General features: G+C 37.6%; 1 protein-coding gene across 1 annotated transcript in view; it reads right to left on the bottom strand.

Annotated features, from left to right (window-relative positions):
• The window catches only part of St3gal6 (ST3 beta-galactoside alpha-2,3-sialyltransferase 6), a 74,690-nt gene extending 66,507 nt beyond the window's left edge, over window positions 1-8,183 (bottom strand). The window contains exon 1 of the mRNA XM_070030414.1: window positions 8,153-8,183. The gene's annotated coding sequence lies outside the window, so the exon portion shown is untranslated. The remainder of the gene's footprint in view (window positions 1-8,152) is intronic.
• Window positions 8,184-17,951: the final 9,768 nt, after the last annotated feature.

The following is a 17,951-nucleotide window of genomic DNA, read 5'->3' on the forward strand; positions in this document are numbered from 1 at the left end:
CCAGCCTGAGCAAATTAGTGAGACCCTATCTCAAAAATAAAATAAGGGGAACAAAAACTAAAAGGGATAGAGACATGGCTTTTATGGTAGAGCATTTGCCTGGTGAGCTTGAGACCTAGGCTTCTAAGAATTTCTCTGTCTCTGTTTCTCTCTGTTTATCTTCTTTCACACAAATAGTCTGTGAGACATGATATCACTCTTGCACATAAGGAATAACAAGCCTCACATATTTATAAAATATGTTAATGCAGAGTAGGTCGACAACAATAAAAACAGTAATAAATACTTCATATCCTCATTGATCATAATCTATTCACTTGCATCCCCAGACCGACTCACTAATTCAAAATACTTGAAGTTAAATGTTTTATGGTTTGAGTTGAAGTAAAATTTTTTCTCCTCTCTCATACAGTTTTTTAGACAATTAGATTAAGAAAAAAACTGTGACTATATCTTTAACAAGTAGAATATTTAGAAAGCTACCTGTGCATTTCTTTTTTCTTCATTATATACTTTAATATTTCTCCAAAAGTATTAAATTATATTTTAAGAGTGAATATATTTTATATTCTTAGGTAACCTTGATCAGATAATTTTGAAGAATATGAATTATTGTTTAGCAACAACAGACCATTTTCTTTAAAAAGTAAAGTGAATAAGCAAACTGGATCTGCTCTTTCCAAGTCTAGAGAAGAATATTCAGACAAAATTTTATCACAAAATCTGAAATAATGAAGAAAAGCTGTTTAACTTTTTCCAAAGCCTTCCACCAGTTAGTACACTTGCATAAGTGTGCAGGTGTGTTTCAATGATTTATATGGAGTTTATAAGGCCAATCCACATGAATTGTGTTCTTCTCATCTATATTTTTGATGTGGCAACTGGGGCTTCACTGGTTGGAAAAGGGCAGAAAGGCTAATTCCTAGATACAGTGAAGACATGCTTTATCCTAGGCAAACTAACCAACCCAGAGCCCATATCCTCCACTTCCCCTAGGACACCCTGGCATTCTGGGCCCATGGTGTTGTAGGGCCAGATATCAGAAAACTTGGGAGCCCCTCTACCACATATTCTGGTGCTTGGGGAACATACTAAAATTAGCAAATCATGAACCCATCTTATCTTTTCCTCAGAAACCATAGTCAAACTCTTGCCCTATTTAATCTCTTTCTCCTCCTACTCCCTGACTAACCCTGTATTTTCCCACATGGCCTTTGGTGGCCTGTTTCCTGTTTCTAGGGAGCTGCAAGCATAAAAATCTCTTTATGATAGTAACTTCATTGTCTGCAGGCCTTTCCCAGACCTAATTAAACAAATATTCCATACACTTTAAAATACAGAGTCAACTGCTGGACCTGCTATGAAGAGTGATTCAGGCAGAGAAAATAGTTCATGCAAATGAACTCATGGAAGTGAGCTTAATATGCAGGGAGATGCCAGTGGGTCTGTCTGACTGGCACATGTTATGTGAAGGGTAAAAGGGAAGAGTAGTACTGGCAGGAAGAGGCAAAGGCTAAATCATACATCCCATAGGGACTTGAGGAAAAGGGTAAGGAGTTTGGATTTATTCTAAATGTGAAAGGAAATAACCAGGGTTTTTTAAGGAAAGAATGACACAATATGATGTATTTGTTAAAAGATCAGCCTGGGGCGCATTTGGAGAAAGAATTAAAATTAACCAAAGGACATTAGTCATTTTTTCTTCCTGATGACAAAATAACTGGGAGGACCAACTTCTAAGGAAGAAAGGTTCATTTTTGCTTATAATTTTAGATGTTTCAGTCTATGGTCCATTGGCCTTGTTTTTCTGGACCTGCGTTGGCCCAGTAAATATAGCATTGCAGGAGCTTGCAGCAAAGGAAGCTACTCAACTCTCCCAGAAAGCAGAGAGAAAAATAGGAAGGCAGGAATCCAAATTTCCTTTTTAAGGATATACCTCCAGTGGGTTTTTTTTTGTTTTTTGGGGTTTTTGTGTCCTGGGCACTGTTCCTGAGCCTCTCTGTGTTCAAGGCTAGCACTACCATGAGCCACATTCCCAGCTCACCTCCAGTGTTCTAACATCCTTCCACTAGGCTCCACTTCCCAAGGGATCTAGCACCTCTGATAGTCGACAGCCCAAGCCTTAAACACATGACTATTTAGAAGCCATTCATTCCGTGGCCCAAGGTTAGAATCAAGAAAAGCAATAATGCTGAAATTGAGACAAGAGGAGACAGCAGCTGGGACCAAGATGGTAGCTAAAAAAAGTATCCTAAATATTTGATGTGAAACAATACAAGAAAATGAAGATTGGATTATATGACAACAGAAACTTCTTCAGAAGAACAAGTATGGCTTTAAGAAGTATAAGTTATATCAATTTCTTTCTTCAATAGAATGACAGGTTACTTTCATCTAAGAGAAGGAGAGTTTTAGTACCATGTTTTGTGTTATTCAGCTTTTCAGATCCTCAAGATCACAGTGTCCATGGACCATTAATAGCATTGTTTAGGAGAGTCCTGATTTTACAAATTATTGGTCTTATAACAGTTCAATCTCCAGGCTTCCCATAGGAAATAACAATGAAATAGGCTTTTGCATGCTGAAAGTTTTGTCTAAGTTAAACTTCTGTACAGTAAGTTTTCTAATGTTACAGGAAACTTTTACTTTTTTTTTGTTGGTAGTGGGCCTGAACTCTAGGCCTGGGTGCTGTCCTTCAGTTCTTTAGCTCAAGGCTAGTGCTCTACTGCTTGAGCCACAGTGCCACTTTTGGCTTTTCTGCTTATGTGGTGCTGAGGAATCAAACCCAGGGCCTCATGCATGAAAGGCAAGCACTCTACCACTGAGCCACCTTCCCAGCCCACAGGATACTTTTTGAATTAAGAGAACATACTCTTTGGGCTTAGTTCTACCCTTCTTTCCTTTCTTCTCTCCTTCCTTCCTGTCTTTTTTCCTTTCTTCCTTTCTTTCACATCAATAGTTGCACAATGGTTATTTTATTTTAACATGTCTATTTTTCAATGCATCTCAATCAGTCATCTTCTTTACCTCCCCCAGTATTATCAAGTTTGCTTTATTCCATTTTCACACATATAGAGTATTATTAGTTTATTTTCTTTCTTTTTTCTATTTGCTTACCTCCTCCCACTGATATACACACCCTAGTCCAGACATGTATTAATGTCTTAATATTTTTTATTGACTACCTGTTGGTTGTTCAAAACAATTCCACCATGGTACCTCAAACTTATAAATATCATGTTTTAGTCAAGTTAGTTCTATAGGTGTTTGTATGTACAGTTGTATTTTAGGACTAACATCTACATTGAAACATTATATGGTCAATAAACCTTAATAATTTACTATCTGGCTCTTTGCAGAAATTTTACAATTAAAACTAATGAACAAAAAGTCTCCCAATACCAACTATCACATGTTGTTTTCTTATTTGTGGAAGTGTGGGAGAACACACAGACATACACACAAAACACACACACACACACATACACACACACACACACAAGATCATGAAAGTAATAAGGGAAATACTAAGGAAGTAGAAGGGAAAAGGAAATGGCTATATGCAAGAGTAATAGAAGGGTGAACACATCAAAATACATTATGTGCATATGAAATGCATGGAATATTACACTGAAGCACCTTACTTTGTGCAATTAATATACACTCACTAAAAGTAAAGTTTTATAAAAAATGCAAATATTTTTCATCAATTTCTCCAAAGGTTAGAGACAAAAATAAGTCTTATATGTTCTTTTTTTTCTATAGAATTCTAATTTTATGAAGATCAAGATGTTCCAAAGAAAAATTTACATTTGTAATTTAAAAATATTCTTGGTATTTGGTAACATATTTGCTTCACTGGTGTATGGACTTATGTAAGAACTTAGATGTTTAATTCATTTTTTATGTTATTTGATTATAGCACATGGGAAAATATGTCTAAAGTACTTTTGTGTCCTTTAGACATATTAGAGAAAATTGTCAAAGATTTAGAAGGGGGTTGGATAGAGAGGTTAATTCTAACATTCTCAAGAACTTTTAGTTTTTGAAAGAGGTTCTAGGTAGTCTTCAGGGATTCATGGTATTTTTGTCTGTAAACATCATCAAGGATTATCTTTCAATTTATTTTTATATGGAAAATACAAGTTAATATGTTAATATAATTCATTTCAACCTATATTTGGTTGGGGGTTATTAAATGTATTTATTTTCATATCTCCTTTGACTCATGTTTATTGCTTCAAATGAACCCCAAACTGATGGCATTAGATTAGTAATAATGAGGAGCTAAGTGAAAATATTAGTTGCCTAGAATGGGTAAAAAAGTACACCAATAAGACATTCTTGATGGTCACAAAACTCAAACAACTTAAGCAAGCTTATGAATCGCCTCTCCCTGCTAGAGTTATATACCCCAGTGGGGCAAAGCAACACTAGGAGGCCAACACAGTACCTTCTTGGCTAGGCAGGAAGGACAGAGGAGAATTTCAGTGTGCATCCTCTGAGAGCTAGGGCAGAGGGCATCGGAGGGAGGCTGGCAGGCCCTGTGAGGGATACCTGCCCTCTCAGGAACTTTGATTCTTCCTTGTATCTGGCTTCATGAGGAGAGCTGCCAACATGGTTTCCTGTTTGGCTTTACTTTGTTGGGTGCTTACAAATCCCATCTATGTTGTCCCCTTTCTCCCAGAACCACCCTGACGGAGGAAGCAAGGTGACCGTGGACACCGAAAGGAGGTGGTGTGCCTGGAAGCCCCTTGGAACACATCTGGATGACTAAAGTTCTAGCCATTGTGTAATCAAGTGCCCCAGTCCTTGGCAGGGCAGAGAGAAGGATGTGTCCTTAGAGAAGATAAACTCTAGTGATGCAATCATGACTACAGTTTGATTTAGGCTTTGGCATTCCTGTTGACTGGGAACAATCCTATTTTTTTTTGTACTTTATTCTAGTCTGTCTAATGTTTGCTTTTCTATACAGTTTGAGAAATTCTGTCTTCCATATTTTCCCTTTTCCCCCTATGTATTCTACATAATGTCTTGTAGCATTCAGACTTTTAGACAACAACAACAACAAAAATCCTGATTGTCACCTGTTTAAAAATGTGGACTGAATCTACCATGAATCTACCACACATTTATTTGTATTTCATAGAATTTTCTATAGGCAAATGGAATTTACTTCGTTATATAAAAGTCAAAAGTCATTTTATAATTGGACACTGTGAGCAATTGAACTTGTTAACCTTCCTAAGAATTGTCAAAGAAGGTAATTTATTGAGTGTGTGTGCTAGATACTTGTTAGAGACAACTGTAGAAAGTACAGATGAAAAATTAGGATGAACAAAGTCAGCCTTATCAAGAATTATGAAAAACAGGATGTCACATGGTCTCAGCAAAGCTGCTGATGCAAATTGAATGCCTCCTGTTTGTTTACTTAAAATATGACGAAGAGCTGTAGCTTTAGTTCCATTGAAACAGATAATATATTCACCATAGCCTCGTAACCAAACACATACTGGGCTACCTGCCAGAATTCCAGGTTTTTGTTTGATTTTGTTTAGTTATAAGCTAAGCAACTTCTATGTTTATGTTTTCTCCTCCTAGTGAAGTTCAGTAACAGTTTGAATACTGGTTTGGGAATCAGAGGTACCTGAGCTCAAATTTGCTATTCTGCTAATTACCCAGAAGGATATCAGGTAAATGTTAACCTTTCTGAGATTTGCTTTCATCATTTGTGAACTCAAAATGTTAATAGCTATATTGCAACATTGTTTTTAATGATTAGAGTTACTAATACAAATGCTTTGGTATATTTCATAAAGTCAGGTATTCTACAAAGGAAGAAAATACTACTTATTGCAAGCTTAGTAACATATGTTTTTGTTGTTTGTTTTTGTGTATGTGTGTGTGTTCTTGGGGCTTTTCTGGCTCACTTGCAATACATGTCACCATTAAAAAAATGTATCCAAAATTTATATTATAGAAAAGTGCTTATGATAAAACATTAAGTATAAAAGCAAGCTACAGGGGCTGGGAAGGTGGCTCAGTGATAGAGTGCTTGCCTTGCAATTCCTCACCACCACATAAGCAGGAAAAGACAGAAATGGTGCTGTGGCGCAAGTGGTAGAGTGCTAGCCATGACCGGAAGAGCTGAGGGAGAGTGCCCAGGCCCAGAGTTCAGGCCCCACAACTGACCAAAAAGTAAATAAATGAATAAATAAAAATAAAAGCAGGCTACAAATGCATATATAGGGCCCAGATTTGATCATATTTACACATTTGTGTCAAATTGCAGCCACTTTTTCTATTTAGTATTTTTGGGGGAGAATTTTATTTTTGCTTATTAAATAAGGATGACATAGATGTCCGGTACGTATGGTAATAATATTAAAATGCCTGGCAAACAGAGTTGATTTAATTTTATGCATTTCAATGAAGTTGTGATTTTTTTTTTTTTTGCTGGGGGGGGGGGAGGGTTGTCCGGTCATGGGGCCTGTACTCTAGGCCTGGGTACTGTCCCTCAGCTCTTCAGCTCAAGGCTAGCGTTCTACCACTTGAGCCACAGCACCACTTCCGGCTTTTTGTGGTTAATTGGAGATAAGAGTCTCATGGACTTTCCTACTTCGACTGGATTTGAACCACAATCCTCAGATCTCAGCCTCCTGAGTAGTTAGGGCAGAGATTTTTTTTTTTTTTTTTTTTTTTTTTTTTGCTGGTCGTGGGGCCTGATCTCTGGGCCTGGGCGCTGTCCCTCAGCTCTTCAGCTCAAGGCTAGCGCTCTACCACTTGCGCCACAGCACCACTTCCGGCTTTTTTCTTTATGCTTATGTGTTGCTGAGGAATCGAACCCAGGGCCTCAGGCATGCAAGGCAAGGGCTGAGCCACCTTCCCAGCCCAGTTGTGATTTTCATTTTTGTAAAATATTCATGTAGAATAAATCTTCATATAAAATAAATCTCAGGTGTAATGTCTTGCAATTCATGATGTAATTTTTAGTTTGAAAAATATGGAACCAGGAAGTAGTGGGTTTTTCTTGTCATCCTAGGTACTCAGGAGACCCAGATCCCAGAGGATCATGGTTTAAAGCCATCCCAGACAGAAACATTTAAGACAGAATCTCTAAAAGAAGTGTGAATCAAATGGTAGTGCCAGCTGAATAAGAAAGCTAAGCAAGCTGAGCAAGAGTGAAGCCTTGAGTTCAAACCCTGGCCAAAAATAAACAAACAAAAAAATGTGTTGGAAGAGTAGTTATCTGGATTCTGAAAATTTTCTGAAAATTTTGGAGTATAGAGTATATCATAAGGACCTGAATCATAGATGGTAATTTTGACCTAGAAGAGGTATTATATCTGGGCAAAGGGAGGAGAGAGAATGATCATTTGAGATGAGTTTTCACAGCAATCTGGATTAAACATGCAGTAAACATGTTTAATAAAGTAGTTGTGAACCATTTGCCTCCAGGGTGATATAATTGGCAAATTCTGTGTCATTTGTTATAGTCCCACCTACGATTAGTAATTTAGTCATGATGGGACTTTCCATAAGATGAGTAACACAGATGAGTTACTGAGAAAAGGAAGAGCAAGCAATCATTGAAAACCTCTACTAAACTTTTTGATGAGTTTGTATAAAGGGTGATTTATTATTATTTATTTACTATAGGTGAGAATTTGACCTTTTACCATGATACTAACAGCAACTACTTGAGTAGTTTTTATTTATTTTTGGCAGTGGCACATGGGTTAACACTTCATGTTGATGTAATTAGACTTTTTAAAGCAGTAGGTTTTTCTCTTGCAGATACCAAGTCAACTGAATTCATGACTGAGTTAAAATTAATCATCTTCAAGCAGAAGTGATTTTTTTCTAGAAGACACTGTTGTTTCAAATCTTAACATATGTCTGTAGTTTATCATTTACACTGCCCAGTTGTCAATAAAAAATTACTAGGTAGACCCAGAGAAGAGATCATAGAACTGAAAACAGAGTAAAACCAGTGTGTATGGGGGGGTGGGGAGGAATGCTCATCAGACCTCCTAACAATGGAGTTATCATATATAGAATTACAATAATGGATATAAAAATTGCTATTAATAAATTCTGGAAATCAAATAAGCTCAGCGTAAAAATGAAAAATAGAAAATATTTACTATACCCCAGACTTTTGAGGCCTTGAGAGAGTTGCTTGATGTAATGCTCCCAGAAGCCATTCACTGCACACTGCTCCTCAGAGTTAGAATTGAAACTTTGCACTCTGTCCTAGTGAAGTGGTGCCTTGGATTCACAAAGAGGCTGCACAAGAAAAGATGTCAAAGGGTTGAACTGACGCAACCTTCCTGGGAAACAGCATAGCTGATCTGAGATCCTCCCAACCAGCCATAATATCTTTCCTCTCTGTGACTGGGCTAGCCCGGTTATAGGTTGGACTGCTATGGTACTATTAAGAAATGGAATTGCCTGGTGCTGGTGACTTATGCCTGTAATCCTAGCTACTCAGGAGGCTGAGATTTGAGGATTGAGGTTCAAAGCCAGCCGGGGAAGGAAAATCCATGAGACTCTTATCTCCAACTAACGCCAGAAAACTGGAAGTGGTGCTGGGGCTCAAGTGGTAGAACGCTAGCTTGAACTGAAGAGCTGAGGGTCAGTGCCCAGGCTGAGTTCAAGCCCCACAACTGACAAAAAAGAAAGAAAAAAGAAAGAAAGAAAGAAAGAAAGAAAGAAAGAAAGAAAGAAAGAAAGAAAGAAAGAAAGAAAGAAAGAAAGAAAGAAAGAAAGAAAAAAAAGAAAGGAAGGAAGGAAGGAAGGAAGGAAGGAAGGAAGGAAGGAAGAAAGAAAGAAAGAGGAAGGAAGGAAGAAAGAAAGAGGAAGGAAGGAAGGAAGGAAGGAAGGAAGGAAGGAAGGAAGGAAGGAAAAGAGAAAGAAGTGGAATCATGATTGGTACCCTAGCTTATCTAGGCACTCGATAATTATGATATGCCATGCTGGTGTCATCCCTGGGGCTACCTGGCCTCACAGAGGCTGCAATGCTGTCATTCCAGTATCTAGAATTACCACTATGTAATGTCCCATGTTTTGGAACTTGAAGAAGATTCATAGAATCTCTACCACCTCATTATTATAGATTACAGCCTTTATACTTCTGCTAATTACACACTAAAATCCTTTGCAAGTGAAAGTTTTTTCCCAATGAGAGTTACTCAGTGATGTTTGGAAGAGGTGATTGTTGTACCAGATGCATAGAAATTAACACAGAGATAGAAGAAACACACCCACCCACCCCCACAGAGGGAGAAACAGAGACAGAGAGACAGAGAGAGACAGAGAGAGAGAGAGAGAGAGAAGTATGCCATAACTAAAGAAACACAATAACTCTTCAAAGAAATGGAATGATCCAAGTTTTACAAGAGGAAATTTGAAATGATGATCTTAAGGAAACACATTTAGATATGCATGAATGTAACACTTGAGAGGTTGAATCGGAAAGTTTGCAAGTTTATGACCATCTGTGGCTATATAGTGAGCTCCAGGACAGCCGAGGATACATAGTGAGACCCGCCTCAAAAAAAAAAACACTATAAGGAAAAAATAAAAATCAGGAAAATCAATCATGATCTGAATTTTAAAAAGAACAAAACACATCTTGGAGCTGAAAAATTTAATCAATGCAATGTAAATATTGAACTTTGATGAACTAAGCAATAAACAGAAACAACCTTTTTAAAAGGTTATCTCTTGAACCAGGTGCCCGTGGCTCACGCCTATAATACTAGCTACTCAGGAGGCTGAGATCTGAGGATCGTGGTTCAAAGCCATCTTGGGCAGGAAAGTCAGTGAGACTCTTATCTCCAATTAACCCAGAAAACTGGAAGTGGTGCTGTGGCTCAAGTGGTAGAGCGCTAGCCTTGAGCTGAAGAGCTGAGGGACAGCACCTAGGCCCAGAGTTCAAGCCCGACAATTGATAAAACAAACAAACAAACAAAAAGGTATCTCTTGAAATGACCCAAGCAGAGGAAAATACAATTTACAAAGACTTCCTACAGAACTCATGGGACACCAACGAGTAAACAAATTTAGCATAAGAAGTATTCCAAAGGATGGAAAACTATGAATCAGCAAGTGTGTTTAAGGAAATAATTTCTAAAATCTTTCTAGTCTTGGAAGAGATATGAACATACAGATGTAAGAAGACCAAAAATCCCAAGTAAATTCAATCTAAAAATGTCATCATGTTAGGAAATGGAAAAACTTGGAAAAAATTATATTAAGTGAAGTAAGCCAGGCCCAAAGAAACATAGGTCCCATGGTTTCCCTTATTTGTAATATCTAGTATATGTATGAGTCAAGTGGAAAAGGTCAGATAATGTGATGTCAGGAAAATGAACCCTTAGATGTGTATTTTAAGGTTTTTTTCTTTCATGCATGTGTTTCTAACGCATTTATAAGATTATCTCTTTGTTTTGTATGTCCCTCCTCCACAGTATAACCCCTGCTTTCACTATATTTGATGTCAGTATAACTTGTGGAGGAGATGGGGAAAAACCAGTTGTTTAAGGATACAGGTGGACCTGTTGCAACAATGAGAAGTACAAGTGGTCAGGTCCAAAACGAGCTTTACAACGTCGGTGCGGGGGGGGGGGTGAAGGGGGGGAAGGAGAAGGATTGGGATTGGGGGGGAGGGGGGAAGCTGGGAAGGGATGTGAAGGGTAAACACAGGAGGAGGCTGCAATGCTTGGTAAGAAATGTACGCATTATCCTGCCCATGTAATTGTAACTCCTCTGTACAGTATGTTCACAAATAAAATAAAATTAAATTTAAAAAAAAGTCATCAATGAGGAATATTATAGTTAACCTACCAAAAGAAAAATATCTAAAAGTTCAAAGTCACATATAGAAGAATTTAAGAATTTACATTAATCTGTCAGTGTATCTCTTAGTAGAAATGTTCATGACCAGGTAGACCATACATACTCACAAATTATGTGTTTGTATTATATATAATATATGAGAAAAATTGCCAGCTAATTACTATAGCTAGCAAAGCTGTCTTTCAGAGTTGATGTACAAATAAAGATATTCCCAAACCAGCAAAACCTGAGGAAATTCATCCTCACTAGACTATCTTTATAAGAAATATTTAAGGGAGCTCTGCATCTGGAAACAGACAGATAATAATTGCCCTCATGGGACTATGGAAAAGTAGGAAACTCACTGGTAGAGCATATATCCAAATGAGAAAAAGAACCAAGCCATATCAGCACAGAAAACCGCAAGCTCACAGAACAATTTGAAGAAAGAAGAACTGATCAGAAGATAAGATGACCATGTATGAGTTAAGTTCATACGTGTGATTAATAACCTTAAATGTAAACAGATTATGTTTAATGATTGGAAAGACATCTAGCTGAATGAATTTTTTGGAAAAAAAAAACCCTCAACATTGTGCTATATAGAAGAAACTCACTTCACCTATAAAGGTGAGAAAAAGATATTCCATATAAATGGAATGAGTAGGAATAGTTGTACTTACATGCTTAGATTCTTTCCTGGTCTGATCTGTTCAGTATCCCAGATGGCTGTTTCATTCCCAAGATTTGAGAAATTGTCTCCTATTATCTAATTGAATATGTTTTTGTATTCCTTTAGTTTTTACCTATTTTTCTTCATCTGTGGCTCTGATTCATAGTTTTGTCTTTTAAGTAGAGTTCATAGTGTTGGAATATTCCTATTATACTTTTCCCCCAAATTTCATTATCAGATTGTTCCAATATATTGTTTGATTTTGAGCTCTGAGAGTCTATCTTTGATTTAATTACTCTACCATAGATTTCACTGGTTTTTTATTTGGTTTATTGAGCTTGCCATTTCCAGAATTTGTTAGGTTGTTTTTCAGGATTTCTGTATCTTCATTAAATTCCTTTTTTGTATCCTGTGTTGTTTTTTTCTTACTTCATTCAGCTGTTTATTTGTATTCTCATTCATTTCTTTCAGCTATTTGTATCCTCTTTGGATTTATTAATTCATTATATATGTCCTTTTTCACTTCTTTGATTATTTTAAAGCTCATACTTTGAGATCTTTGGGCTTGCTTTCTCTTCATTGTCCTAGTGTCTGTTACTGTGGGAATATGACCTTTTCAAGATGTTATTTTACCTTCTTTTTTCATATTTCCTTTGTCCCATTGTTGAGATATATCTATCTGAGGCTAATTGGTTGGAAGTTACAATCACCTGTAGTCTTGCTGTTGAAATGTTTCCAACAGTTAGGCAGGACTTTGTAGTATGAAAAAATGCAATATACTTTCTCCTCTTTGAACTGGGAAATATCTCTGTATTCAAACATTTCCCTATATGCTGAGGGCACCCAGGCTGGTCCTCAGCACCACTCCTACGGAGAATTAGCTGGCATCTCATATTTTCTTGTGGTGTATAAATCGGTTTTATCTGTGATTTGTGAGCAGGCTTGTTTTAGTCAGTTGTACACATATGTGTTGCTTCTACTTTAGAGGCTTCCGATTTTTGGTTTACTGGAAACGACTTGATCACAGTGTTTTTGAGTCTATGGACCATGCAAGTGCTCTACATGGCTCTCCATATATATCCCCTGCAACCTGAAAAATGTACCTATTATGTGCTTAGGATTAGGGAAACAATGGTACACTGTGTTCTAAACCAATGACAAAGTAGTACTAAGGGAAAAAGATCTCTACATATGAGTCTCAGTGCTTTGTGACTCCATGTATTAGGTCTTCACACTGAGGTTACAAAGGGTAAGATGGGGATGTTTAAGCCATTCACTGCCTGAACTTCTGGTGCTCTTTTTTTTTTAAATTTAATTTAATTTTATTTGTGAACATACTGTACAGAGGAGTTACAATTACATGGGCAGGATAATGCGTACATTTCTTACCAAGCATTGCAGCCTCCTCCTTTGTTTACCCTTCACATCCCTTCCCAGCCTCCCCCCTCCCCCACAATCCCAATCCTTCTCCTTCCCCTCCTTCCCCCCCTACCCCCCCCCCCCCCCCGCACCAACGTTGTAAAGCTTGTTTTGGACATGACAACTTGTGCTTCTCATTGTTGCAACAGGTCCACCTGTATCCTTAAACAACTGGTTTTTCCCCATCTCCTCCACAAGTTATACTGACATCAAATATAACTGCTCAGTTACCTATAGTAGGCAGGTAGGGCCACTGACCACCCAGCCCCTCACTACTTCCTAAGTTCCCACTCCATGCTCAAAGCTTGACCAACTCAGAACTCCTCTCACTCTGGAGAGTCTTCCACCTGGACACTAGGAGGGTGTGACTCAGAGCTCCTGGGGTTGTAAATTTTATTTTGACTTAAGTCCCCAGGCACAGTCTAGTCCTAGAGATTTCTTGGCTGCAGGCTTGCTTACGAGTAGCTAATGCAGGTGCTGGGAATCTTTCTGTTGTCAAGTGCTATTTGGATATTTATAACATCATTTTCTTTTAGAAAAAAAAAGATCAAATACAGGCAAACAGGCCGTGGGTGGCCAAAAAGTAGCATACATGCCTGTTCACCATGTACCAAATGTGACCAGAAGGAGTAGGGAACATTTTTACTCCCCATCCTTGAGTGATCTGATATACTGCCTAACTGTAAAGCAGGTAAAACAACTTGATTGCTCCTCTAATAGTTCACCTAATTTGAGCTCTCTCCCAGCAGGGGGTGGGAGATTTCTTTCTGGAACTCCTACTCTCAGCTCTCATTTTATCTCTAAGTAAAAATATCTTTGCCACTGAGTGCTTCCTCTGTTGGGATTTTTTCACCTGAAGCTGGTGGGTAGTTGACTCAGAGGTCTTTGATTTGTAATTGTTCCTTGAGTTTCAAGTCCCTTTCCCCCTGTTAATATTCTGCCTGTATAGTCTAGTACTTTTTCCGCTTCCCTTATTTTAAAGCTCTTTATAGTTTCTCCAAACAATTAAGACAATATTGAATATTTTTAGAGTATAATTATTCAATGTTATAAGTGAGGTGACAAATTGTATACAGTGTTGTTGCAAATGTCAGTCTGTTTGTTATTTGGCTGTTAGTTCTATTCTGCTTATACTATGGATTGAACTCAAGGCTACATGTGTGAAAGGAAGGTATTCTACTACTTAAGCCACAAAGATATTGGTTTTATCCTTTTATTGTTGTTATGTTTACCTTTGTTCTTTATTGGCAGTTAATCTTTGGTTTTCTTCCTGAAAACCACAAAGCATGAAAGCATATGACTATAGAATGGGGACTCAGCTCATTGATGTCTTGTGTCGACAGAAGTATAGTGAAGGAACAATGTATAAACCCCTAGGCTAATAAATGTCACTTCTAAGTAAACCAGGAGCTCTAAAACTTATATGCTTGTTCCTGTGCTAGAAAAGAAATAAAATTTATTTGCAGTGTTCTTACTTGGCACCCAACTTCCTAGCTTACAAGTCCTTAAACATAACAATATTCAGTCCAACTGACCACATCAACTAGGAGTTGTTCTTTGGGTCTGAGTGCGGAAGAGAAAAAGGTGACAGTTTAGAAAACCTGGTGGGTACATGATTAGGACAGACATCTCTTTCCTTCTGAAGCCATAGGAACATTCTTCATCTTTACCTGGAGGGCATAGCTACTGCTTCTTTTTGTAGCTGCTGGTCTGTCCTAGTTACTTGCCTTCCTCTCCTTTCTCCTCCTCTCCCACTTCTTCCTCCTCCTCTTCTTCCTTTTCTTCTCCTTTTTTCCTTTGGAAGCTCTCCTGCTACTAATTTTCCAAGAAGACAGTTATACCAGGAACTTTACATCCATGATGCTTTCATGGAGGTCTTCCTTCTGCCCTTCCCTGACATTTTATCTCAATTGAGAGACCATTGTACTATCAGTGTCAGGGAGGTGCATCTGGGTCTTAGGCCAGACTTTTACTCAGGTCATTGTGTGTGAAACATTGGACTGCTGAGGTATGCCTGGCTGCCATCCACACAATACCCAGAAGAAGATCATTCAGAATAAGTTGTGGAATGCTTATTAGAACACGAAAGTGCTTGAAAAAGTTTAATACACCGGTTAAAGGAAACAAGAAAATGTCATGAGAATCTCAGCTCAGTTGTGGGTAAGACTCTGTTTGTATTAATCTGTTGTTGGAAGACTAAGGAGAAAATAAATACATTTCTATCTTGTGGCTATATAAAATCTATATTTATCAGTCTACAGAAGAAGGCAAATGAGTTTTGTGCTGGAAGAGTTGACTACAGTCTAACTAGAAATATACTCTTGTGACCCTAATTCATTCAGGTTTCTATATACAAAGAATAGCAGTAGGGCTGGGAAGGTGGCTCAGTGGTAGAGTGCTTGCCTTGCATGCATGAGGCCCTAGGTTCGATTCCTCAGCACCACATAAGCAAAAAGAAAAAAAGCCAGAAGTGGCGCTGTGGCTGAAGTGGTAGAGTGCTAGCCTTGAACTGAAGAGCTGAGGGATAGCACCCAGGCCAAGAGTTCAGGCCCCATGACTGGACCCCCCCCTCCAAAAAAAAAAAAAAAGAATAGCGGTAAATGGGACACAATTGTCAGTCTTAAAATAAATTTATTTTGGATTTTCTGGTAACCCATACACTTTTTTGGAAACCATCTTCTATGAACACAGTCATATTTGTTATGTGACCTTGTTTGCTCTAGTGGTCATTCTTAGCTTTCTAGGATAAATGAAGTCATTCTATAGTCCTTTAGAAATGACATTTTAAAAAATGGTCAGTTTTCACTGGCTGCTTAAATAAAGCACAGACTGAGAAGACATAATTTACTAAAGAGGTAGAGACTCTGTAGAGAGAAAAGAATTAGATACACAGATATAAATAAAACAAAGGACTATATAGCTCTGGAGGAAAAGGAGCTAGATTCCTTATTCCAAAGGACATTTCCTGAGTTTCTTTGGAACTCAGATCTAGAGATTCTGATGACAAATGTGTTACCATAGTCAGAGTGATGGTTAAAGGCCTGGGTTGAATTTATATTTGTTGACTTGGGGACTTCTGGATCAGCTATGCATACCGATTTCTTATAGGGTCCAGGATAATAATTGATAAGAGATTATGATTTTAATTATGTAATATCTTTCTTTTCTGTCATCACAAGATCAGCTGGCTTCTTTCAGTCTTTTTTTCATAATTCCTTTTAATTTTTACAAAACAGCTAAAAACTATTTCCTACTGAAATAAACCTTTCCTCAGCATTTAGCTGTCTAACTGATGGGAGGCCTTCTGACACCTTCAGTCATATTAGCAGACAAAGGATGTGGTTTTTGCTATTTATAAATGCATAGATTACATCAGAAGTAAAAAGTTATTCTGAGTAAAAAGGGTGAAAGCTAGACAGATGTAGCATTAGGATTTCTATACTAAAGAAAGCACTGGACTAGAGAGTAGCATTAAGATGCTGGAGTTGACTACAATAAATTCACAATAGAAATTTAACAATGTGGTGGTGAGTAGTTACACATATTTAACTCGTATAACCAGCTTCTGCTCTACACTTTCTACCCCAGTGTCTTTCTGTGGCTGTCTGTCCCAGTCTTGCTTGTAGCTGTTACTTTTGGTACTTCAACCTTGCGCTGTATTTCTATTAATTTCATTGAGGATAAGTTTTCGTAGCAGTTTGTCTTTTTAAAAAATATGAATGATTTGGGGGAGCAGATGAAAATAGGTTATTCAGTTTTGAGCAGCTGACATAAATGTATCAGAAACTTTATTCTGAATTGTATCACATTGGCAAAATGCAAATGAACAAAGTAATTAATGATGGTTGGACCCTTGTCCTTGTTCCAGACTTTAATGAAAATATTTCTAAGGTTTCTTCATTATGTTTAGTTACCTAAGAACTTTTCTTTTTTGGAGACAGGATCTTCATATGTATTTCAAGCTAGCTTTGAACTCAAAATTCTCTTGCCTAAGCCTTGAAACTTCTGAGATTAGACTTTATATTACCCTTCTCAGCTTTTTACCAAGAACTTAAAAAAATCTATGCATTTATGAATGGCAAGTATGGATTATTGAAGAGTCTACTCTCCTAAAATTATTACTTTAGGATTATTAAAAAGCCTTCTCTCCTAAAATCATAATGTTATATTTTACACTGTTGCTGGAACTTTCCTTCTTGAGATGCATTTTACTTATTAACATGGACTGATTTATGTACACAGAGGTTTTGTGTTATAAGAAAAGTTCGTAAAACTAATCTTGCCTAAAATATATGATTTTTCCCTCTTTCCTTCCACTACTTTCTTTCTTTTTCTGTTTTTTCCTTTTCTGTTGATGTCTCTTCCTCTCTTTCTTATTTTTTTTTGGCAAGGGGGGGTATGGTCGTGGGGCCTGATCTCTGGGCCTGGGCACTGTCCCTCAGCTCTTCAGCTTAAGGCTAGCGCTCTACCACTTGAGCCATAGTACCACTTCTGGCTTTTTTTCTTTTTTCTTTTTTTGCTTATGTGGTGCTGAGGAATCGAACCCAAGGCCTCATGAATGCAAGGCAAGCACTCTACCACTAAGCCACCTTCCCAGCCCTTCTCTTCCTCTCTTTCATCATGAACAAATGAACAAAGGAAACACTTTTTTTTGATTTAACAATTCACTCATTTAAATATTAATCATTGTAGGACTCTATCTTTCTATGAGCTAGTTTGCATAGTTCCTGTCTCACTTATTACTAGTCTTATATAACTTGTTTATTTCACTCAAGTTTTAACATTTTAATGCTGATAAACATGATCATAAATCTCAAGATTTAAAAATTTGGGCCAACCACTGGTGGCTTATGCCTGTAATCCTAGCTAGTCAGGAGACTGAGACCTGAGGATCACAGTTTAAAGCTAGCCCAAAGGAAAGTCTCTGAGACTATTATCTCCAATTAAGTACCCCAAAACTGGAAGTGAAGCTATGGATCAAAGTGGGAGAGCACTAGCTTTGAGCACAAGAGCTCAG

This window comes from Dipodomys merriami, unplaced genomic scaffold (genome assembly GCF_024711535.1).
Source record: "Dipodomys merriami isolate MVZ:Mamm:240054 unplaced genomic scaffold, mDipMer1.0.p SCAF_2, whole genome shotgun sequence".
In the NCBI taxonomy this organism is placed as follows: domain Eukaryota; kingdom Metazoa; phylum Chordata; class Mammalia; order Rodentia; family Heteromyidae; genus Dipodomys; species Dipodomys merriami.